Raw genomic sequence first — 8969 nt, 5'->3', positions numbered from 1 at the left:
CCCTATCAAACTCTTGAAAGAGTATCATTATCTGCCAAAAAGAACCTAACAATTTGGTATATAGCCAGATTGACTTATTTGTTACTTTTATAACCCACTATTCCCAAACTAGATGCTATGGTGAAAGAGGGAAGAAATATATATATATATATATATATATGTATACACACACACACACACACACACACACACACACACACACACATGCCTTCAAAAAGGCTTTGGAAAGACGTGTCATCAAGATGTTCTGTGAATTGAAGTGATTTTTTTTTTTTTTTTGCGTTATGCGGGCCTCTCACTGTTGTGGCCTCTCCCGTTGCGGAGCACAGGCTCCGGACGTGCAGGCTCAGTGGCCATGGCTCACAGGCCCAGCCTCTCCGCGGCACGTGGGATCTTCCCGGACCAGGGCACAAACCCGTATCCCCTGCATCAGCAGGCGAACTCTCAACCACTGCGCCACCAGGGAAGCCCATGAAGTGATATTTTTAAGAACATTTTAAGAATCTTTCTAATGGTGGTAAAAAAAATTAAAGTGGCTACCCCAAAGGGATTGGTCCCTGGAACCAGATTTCAGTGCTGTCCTGCCCTTATGAGCTAGGCCACATTCAGAAATAACCCCACCAGGCTTTAGTATGTTTCTCTGAGTGAACACCAACCCCTGCAGAAGGGCACAGCTAGAGCTAATTATTTGAGAAAACGTGGTTGCCTAAATCCATTATGCCTGATCACTGGTTCTTTCTGTCATCTATTGACTCTGGAGCTCTCCTTCTCATTCTGATCTAGGTTTCCCTTCTCTTAACTAAGCTTCCCACTGTATCCCTACTCTCCCAAACCTCTCCACTCTGCTCCTCTTATCTTCATGGTAAACAAAGCTGCCGCATCCTTTTCAGCTTTCTTTCCTCACTCCCCTTGTAACTCAGGATGGTAGAAGGTAAGGGACCTCCAATTTTTACTCACAGATTACTATTCTCTTACGTAAAAATAACTTTCTCTTGATATAAATGCCAACTGGGTCTACCACTGCCTACCCTCTATTTTTTCTGACATCTACTGCTTGCCTGGTCACCCCTCTTATTTATTGGCTTCCTCTCTATCTTCACTCCTGCCATCACACTGGGTGACTTCAATAGCTAAACAGGTGTCCCATCAGACAGCTTTGCCACTCAGTTGTTTCACCTGTTATGTTTGCTATGTTTGTAATTTCCTTTCTACCCTTCAGGAGTAAGTTTTTTTACCAGGTGACAAGTCATTCCCATTGCAGGCCATAGATGGTTGGGTCAGGGTTGTTCAGGTAGCTCAAGCTGGACCGATTAAATCTCTCTTGGAAATTTGAACTAAGGTATGGAGACCAAGTCAGTTGGGGAACAGATTCATGCACAACGAGTGCTAGACCACCAGCCATCCACCAGCCCAAACTCACATGCGTGATAAGACTAGGATGTTGCAAAGAAGACAAGGGCAGCAGAGAAAGCTTACGATAAGAGGGGAGGCAAAATTACAAAATCTTGCAAAAAGAAGCTGAGATTGAGAGATCTCATAGGCTCCACCACCTTAAAAGATGGAGCAGTTAGCCACAATTCCAAATTTTGAAGTTCAAGCCACGTGTTATTTTCCTATTGCTGCTGTAGTGAATTACCACAAACTTAGTGACTTAAAACAACCCACATTTATTATCTTACAACTCTGGAGGTCAGATGTCTGAAATGGATCCACAGGGCTGCGTTCCTTCTAGAGGCCCTAGGAGAGACTCTAGTTTCCTGCCTTTTCCATCTTCTAGGGACTGCTCAAGTTCTTAGCTCTTGACCTCCCTACCCGCCCCCCGCCACACCCAGTCTCTCTCTCTCTCTCTCTCTCTCTTATCTTTCTTTCACTATGACTCTCCTGCCTCCCTCTTATAAGGACTCTTGTAATTATATTGGGCTTCTCTGATAATCCAGGATAATCTTCCCATCTCAAGATCCTTAATTTAGGCACATTTTTTGACCTTGTTTCTCATGTCTAAGCACTGCCACTTCTAGATCAAGATCTGTGCAGATGAATGAACTCCTCTGCTCTTCCATGTTGCCCCTGCACTATCTAGATCTAAGGAGTCACTCCATCTCCCATCATCTCCTCCCTTTTTCTTCCTATCTGTAGCCCCCTGTTTCTTTTAGGTGGTGGTGGGGAGAGCAGGGTCACTTTCTGACACTATTTAGAGTAATCCCTCCAATTTGTGTCTTGGATGTTAATGTCAGTGCCTTGGGCTGGGTGTGTTTTCTCCCTACCATCTTCCTGTGGGCAGGAGCTTACTAAAATGCCTTACCAAGATAATCCTGACCATGGTCTCTGACATCATCCACCTCAGGGAACCTAACCCATCCACCACTACATATGATAAGCTTTCAGTAGTCAGTTGTGTATATGTCTGGAATGCACAAGTGACATTTCTGGAACCAGTATCTGGCTTGCCATTCCTGTTGCTGCACATGAGTAACTTGTCTTTTCTGTATGTCAGTGATGTGATGAACTGCCCAAGGGGTAAGATGTTCATTCCCCCAGCTCAGCGCCAGCTTACTAGCTCTGACACCTTGTCACTTGCCCTAAAATTGTTTAATGGAAGCAGGGCACATATTCAGAAATCAAAAAAGGTGAGTGTGTCATGCAGCTGGTAATTCCTGGTGGCCTTGTAGGCATGGCAACCCACACATTGGTTCTATTGTTATTTTCTATAGGCAGAGTTGCTCACATTCATTGTTGATGAAGTTCTATTAAAATTCTCAGGATTGGGTTTTTTCTGAGGATAAAAGGGAATAGACTTAAAAAAACAAAAAAGCCCTGCCAAATGAGACATTTCTTTAGTAACCACCTCTCAGTTTTTCCCCCTTGACCACATAGAGTAAAGCAGAGATATTTTTCCCCATAATGTCTAGGCTAGAATTTGGCCTTCTTGAGGGTAGGAAGTAAAGTGACTGATCCACCAACAAAAGTGTGTATATAGATATTACTCTCTGATTTTATGAAAAAGCTTCATGGATATGAATTCTATGAGTTTGTTCATTAAAATTATCCTAGATAGCCCACTGTGGTGGGTAATATGCTCAAATGAATGCACTGGCCACCAGAGCCACATTTTAGTGAAGACACTCACCTCTCTTTGTCCTGGAGAAGAAGCATTTCTACATGAGCTCTTGGGGTGCCTCTGTTCCTCAAGTGTCCAAAGTTAAGATGCATAGACCTCAGCCTCCCATGGGCAGCATTTCTGAGGAGGTGCCAGCTGCACCCACAGCCATTTTTTTCAAGAATGCTTTTATTCCCATTTCATCCTCACAAGCAAGACTCAGTTCTCCCTTCACCCCATCTGAAGCTTCAGATGTTCCAGTCAGACTTTCACCACTCCTCAACCTCTATCGGAGATACAGTGGGGTTAGGATTATATAATTTAGGGCTTTATACGTGCCGTGCCCAGGTACAGAGGCGTGGGTTGTCTGGTACCTGTCTACTCGCCACTTTCTCTCTCCTCCAGTATTCCATACTGTTCGGATGCCCTTGCTGGTGGGACACATGAATCTCCATGGTTACCCCAGACTGAAAATAGAAGCTAAAGTTATAGTTTGAGAATACCACCTTACAGTAGTCCTGGGAAGCATCCAATTTACACAGAATAGGAAGATAAGGGAGTAATTATGAGCCCACACTTGAAATGGTACCTCTTCATTCCATAAATTTATATCTAATAGCCCACTCCAGTGCTAAAGATTCTAGTTTGTACTCTTTTTTTTTTTTTGGCTGTACCACGTGTCTTACAAAATCTTGATTCCCCAACTAGGGATTGAACTTGGGCCCATGGCAGTGGAAGCAAGGAGTCCTAACTACTGGACCGCCAGGGAATTCCCTAAAAATTCTGGTTTGTAAGTGGAGTACAAAGCTCTGTAATTCCATAGTCCCTCAGCTAGCAAAGGCAACCAGCTGTTCCTGTTCTTTTCTTCTCTGGAATCATCATATATTGCACTGCCCCTAAGCCTTCCACAGATGTGAGTGTGTCATATGTAGATCGGATGTTGGTACAGTGACACTGAGAAGTCAATCCACTTACACATAGAATGCTTGCCTGTAGGCTTCTTCTCCCAGTGGGACCAGGGTAGAATGACTCCACTCCTCTTACAATGCCCAAGGCTGCTGGGGGTCATCAGAGAGAGAAGACAAGGTGGTTACCTAGTGAAAGTGTAGCCTCAAGTCAAAATAGTGAAAGGAATTGGAAATCTAAATCCTTAAAAATCAACAACAGCCCATTGATAACTCCCAGGTATAAGATCTCTAGTTCTCTGAAGTGCATGGGACAGGCCAGTGTTTGAACAAGTCTTCCAAGGGATTTTGTGTTTGCCTTTGGCTGAGATAACAAGTGCCCCACATATTTAACAGGGGTACAGTAGATAACAGTACAATTGATGACTACCATGGCGAAGTTTCAGATTTGCCTTTTTGAGATGGTCTACTGCTTTATTTTTCTTTCTTTATTATTATTATTATTATTATTAATATTATTATTATTATTATTATTATTATTTTGTGGTATGCGGGCCTCACTGTTGTGGCCTCTCCCGTTGCGGAGCACAGGCTCCGGACGCGCAGGCTCAGCGGCCATGGCTCACGGGCCCAGCTGCTCCGCGGCATGTGGGATCTTCCCAGACTGGGGCACGAACCCGTGTCCCCTGCATCGGCAGGCGGATTCTCAACCACTGCGCCACCCTTCTTTATTTATTATTAATAAATGTATTTATTTTTGGCTGCATTGGGTCTTCATTGGTGCATGTGGGCGTTCTCTAGCTGCAGAGAGCAGGGGCTACTCTTCGTTGCGGGGTGTGGGCTTCTCATTGTTGGTGGCTTCTCTTGTTGCAGAGCATGGGCTCTAGAGCACAGTCTCAGTAGTTGTGGCGCACGGGCTTAGTTGCTCCACAGCATGTGGGATCTTCCTAGATCAGGACTTGAACCCCTGTCCCCTGCACTGGCAGGCAGATTCTTAACCATTGCGCCAGCAGGGAAGCCCTGGTCTACTGCTTTGAAGTCTCTTCTCTTGTTCTTCCAAAGAGTTACCAAATATAATGAGATTGCCTAGAGGCACCATCATGTCCAGAGAGTTTGCATTCCCAAGCACTTCCTCTAGATCAGCTGCTGAAAGGTAGTTGGAGTCCCAGAGGTTTGGTGTTTTTGTTCCCTACAATATAGGATTAACTTTTTTTTTTTTCCTGAGCTAGACCTTTCCTTTGTTTCATTTAACTTTTCCTTTCTTGCCGTAAGACTGCTTTTGACTCGTCTACAAGGTCTTCCTTCTCTTTTATTCCCAGGTATATTCAGATATTATGTGCACACTTGCCTCTCTCTGAGGCCAAATGGGTTTAAAGTCTTCAAATGGGTTTAAAATGGTATCAGTTCAATTGATCTGAGGGGTCAGATTGCAGGTCTGCTACCATCAGACAAGACTTTGCCTGCTCTGGAAGGAAGTATTCTTTCTTGCTTTCTTTGGGAAAGATACTGTGGACCTGGGGTGATATTAAATCAAAACTTTATCTCATGCAGTATACTGAAGGGAAAGGGATTGTTTCCCCCCCCCCCTATCTTTTGTTGTAGACAGTAACCCCCCAGACCACCATTAACATAAATCTTTATTCTAAAATGCTGGCCCTGAGAAGGTCCAATGGAACATTCTAACATGGGGGAGGAGGGCAAAATTGTATAGAGTTTATAGCATGAAGGGTCACTTAACATTTAGATGGTTGGGAGAATTAGTCAAGGATGTTCTCCTTAGAGAGAGGAATAGTTCGTGCTGATTCATACCCATGGTTTGGGCATGGATTTTATCAAGAGCAGTGGAGAACAACAAGGGGCAAAGGTCATATGTAGAAGGGAGTAGAGAGGAACAGTTGCAGGGGCCCAGTAGAAGGTTCTAGGGTCTCTTACACTATTTTTTTCTCTTACACGATTTTTAATGTATGTATAAATACCAAGCATGTTTTGCAGACAGAAAGAAGGCTATTTCATAATAATTTCACAAACATTATACATTCACTTTCTTTGTAGCATATGTACCCTCAGAAGGGACAGACAGATAATTGCAGTATGTAGTTGGAAGAACAAGAGATAGTTTTCACGATCTACCAATTCATCTGATTTCCATGAGAACTAAGATCATTATATGGTAATAGCAGAGGGTCCCAGCGTTTCCCATAACAACAGGGTGAGTCCTCTGGGAAAATACCCATTTCTTAAATTCAGGAAACCCATTACCACGGACCAGCACCACCAAGCACTGGCTCAGCAGTTTCAGCATTTTGAAGTCCCAGTGTGGGATATTGACGTGTTTTAGCCCATTTTTCCCATACCATACTTCACATATGTCTTAATTTTGTTGTACTCCAATATCCAGGCACCCTGACATTAATACTTCATTAATATGATGCTTAAGTTAGTCATTTTCTCTAATAAACCATTTTTTTCTAGGATACTCCCTAAAAAGTAGAGGGCTTCATATTGCCAGTGTTATTTCTCTCTAGCATATTTTACATTCCATTCGATGACAGAGAACACCTAAATCCTGATTTATAGTTTACTTTTCCATTACTTAGTTTGATTATAAGACCTCTTTTGATCACAGTAAGTGGCACCCTAATTCAATCTAACTTCAGAAAAAAAGAGGTTATATTTATTCATATAACTACAAAGTTTATAGGTAATGTTGGATTTAGGCATGGCTGGTCCTAGAAGTTTAAACAGTGTCCTCAGGACCATTTTCTTTTATTTTTCAACTTTGCTTTCCTTTGGGTTGGCCTGATTTTTGAAGCTCAAGTGGCAGATATGGCCACTAGTAGCTCTAGGCTCACAATATCTCTTCAGTTAGTGCTTCCTGTACTTCTAGAAAATGTTCTAGGGAAGACCTTGATTGGCTTGTGTGGGTGTAGTATATTATTTGGCCAGATATGAGTTACGTTTACCACTCCCAGATCCACTGTTGGGGTAACTCTAACCTAAACCATGTGAATGGAGTGTTGGGAAGAAATGGATTTTCAAAGGATACAGGACTTCTCTATCCAGCTCCTTACCTGCTCAGCAGCATATGTAATATAATTAATTTTATTTAATATATAATTATGTAGAATTAATATTAATTATAATTTAAACATTACACTTGTTATATATAAATATGTAATTTCTATAAATATATAACTTAAAACATAATGTAACTATTTCTCCTTAACAGAAGACAGCCCAAATTCCAAATTATCGTGTAATTCCTGCATTTGCTTTTATTTCATTTTAAAATAAATTTATTTATTTATTTATTTTTGGCTGCATTGGGTCTTTGTTGCTGCGCACGGTCTTTCTCTGGTTGTGGCTAGCAGGGGTTACTCTTCATTGTGCTGTGTGGGCTTCTCATTGTGGTGGTTTCTCTTGTTGCAGAGCACAGGCTCTAGGCGCACGGGCTCAGTAGCTGTGGCTCATGGGCTGTAGAGAGCAGGCTCAGTAGTTGTGGCGCGCGGGCTTAGTTCCTCCGCGGCATGTGAGATCTTCCCGGACCAGGGCTCGAACCCGTGTCCCCTTTGTTGGCAGGTGTATTCTCAACCACTGCGCTACCAGGGAAGCCCCGCATTTGCTTTTAGATCCAAGGTCTTTGAATAACTTATATCCTTCTGAGTTAAGTTCATGAGATTCCGCATGGTAAGAAATATACTTACGTGTCCAATAATAAGTAGTGGAAGGGAAAGAAAACAAGAAAATCACAGTAGAAGTTCCCATTTGAGGTAGGGAAGAAGGGAAATCACCGCGTGGCTGCAGGTTCATAGCGCAGGCACACACACAGCCCGTGGGGCTCCCTCATGGGGAGGTAAAGCCGTTTTAGTTTGTCTTACCCACAGCTGCATGTGAGATGAGCACTAGGAGGGCTTCCCTTCTGGAGCTTCACCAGTTCCCTTTTGGTACTGCTTTTCCTGCCTGGGAGGCACCTTGGGAGTTAACAGGCTTGTGGTTCTGCTGGCAAAATATTTACTTTGAAACCGTTCCAGCCTTCCCCTTGACTTGCTTTCTCACAGTTCCATGGTCTAGCAAGCAACACCATAGAGCTTGTCGATGTGTGGTCTGTGAGTCCTGACCCTGTTTAGGGGCAGGCCTTACTACACTGCCCATCTTCTGGTTCTCTGCTTTCTGCTTCTTATGGACCTGTTCTTCAGAAACAATAGGCTGGGGGTCGTTCTGCAGAGCAAACCTCCTCCTCACTGCTGGGCTGCATCCCAGTGCATTGCTTTTTAGAATGGCAGTACTTATCATTGCTAGGCAGAAAGAGGACTGAAGGAGGTACTGCTGGGGAGAGGCAGCACAGGGGGGGAAAGATTTTCCTGTTGGGACCTGTAGGTGACACTGGGCCACACCTCTCCTATAGTGACAGGAAAACACCCGGCAAGCTCCTGCTTTGATTTTTACTTTCCTTTAGTTCTTCTAAGTCCTAGGGAAAAGGACCTGGGCCAGCCAGGCTGCATTGTCACAAACAGTATGGAGGACGGGCCTCTGGGGTATGACACTAAATGCTATGGCCAGTCAGCCCTAGCATTCCTGGGTCTTCTCCAGTACTCAGAAGGGATTCCCCAGGAGTTTGCCATCACAGGGCCAGCTAAGCAGAAGCAGAAAAATGTGGCACCTTGAAGAAAAAGGCCCTGAACTCGTGAATAAGAGCCTGTTTTTAAAACTCAGTTGAGCTTCTGGTAGTGCCTAATCAAATAACTAATTCATTCTTCCTCGTGGTCCTGAATCCAGGCCATGGCAGTGAAAGCACCAAGTCCTAACCACTGGAACACCAGGGAACTCCCTAGCCATTTTATTTTTAAGTTGTCTGTACTGGCTATCTTCAGTCTCTCATTCTTCACTCCCTCCCACTCTCCATTACTTTGACCTTTTGCATTGTGCTCTAGTTCACTAATTTGTTCTTCATCTGTGTCTATTCTGCA

Source organism: Kogia breviceps, chromosome 6 (genome assembly GCF_026419965.1).
Source record: "Kogia breviceps isolate mKogBre1 chromosome 6, mKogBre1 haplotype 1, whole genome shotgun sequence".
NCBI classification, from domain to species: Eukaryota; Metazoa; Chordata; class Mammalia; order Artiodactyla; family Physeteridae; genus Kogia; species Kogia breviceps.
The sequence above is the reverse complement of the archived record's forward strand: the minus strand, read 5'-3'. Positions refer to the sequence as shown.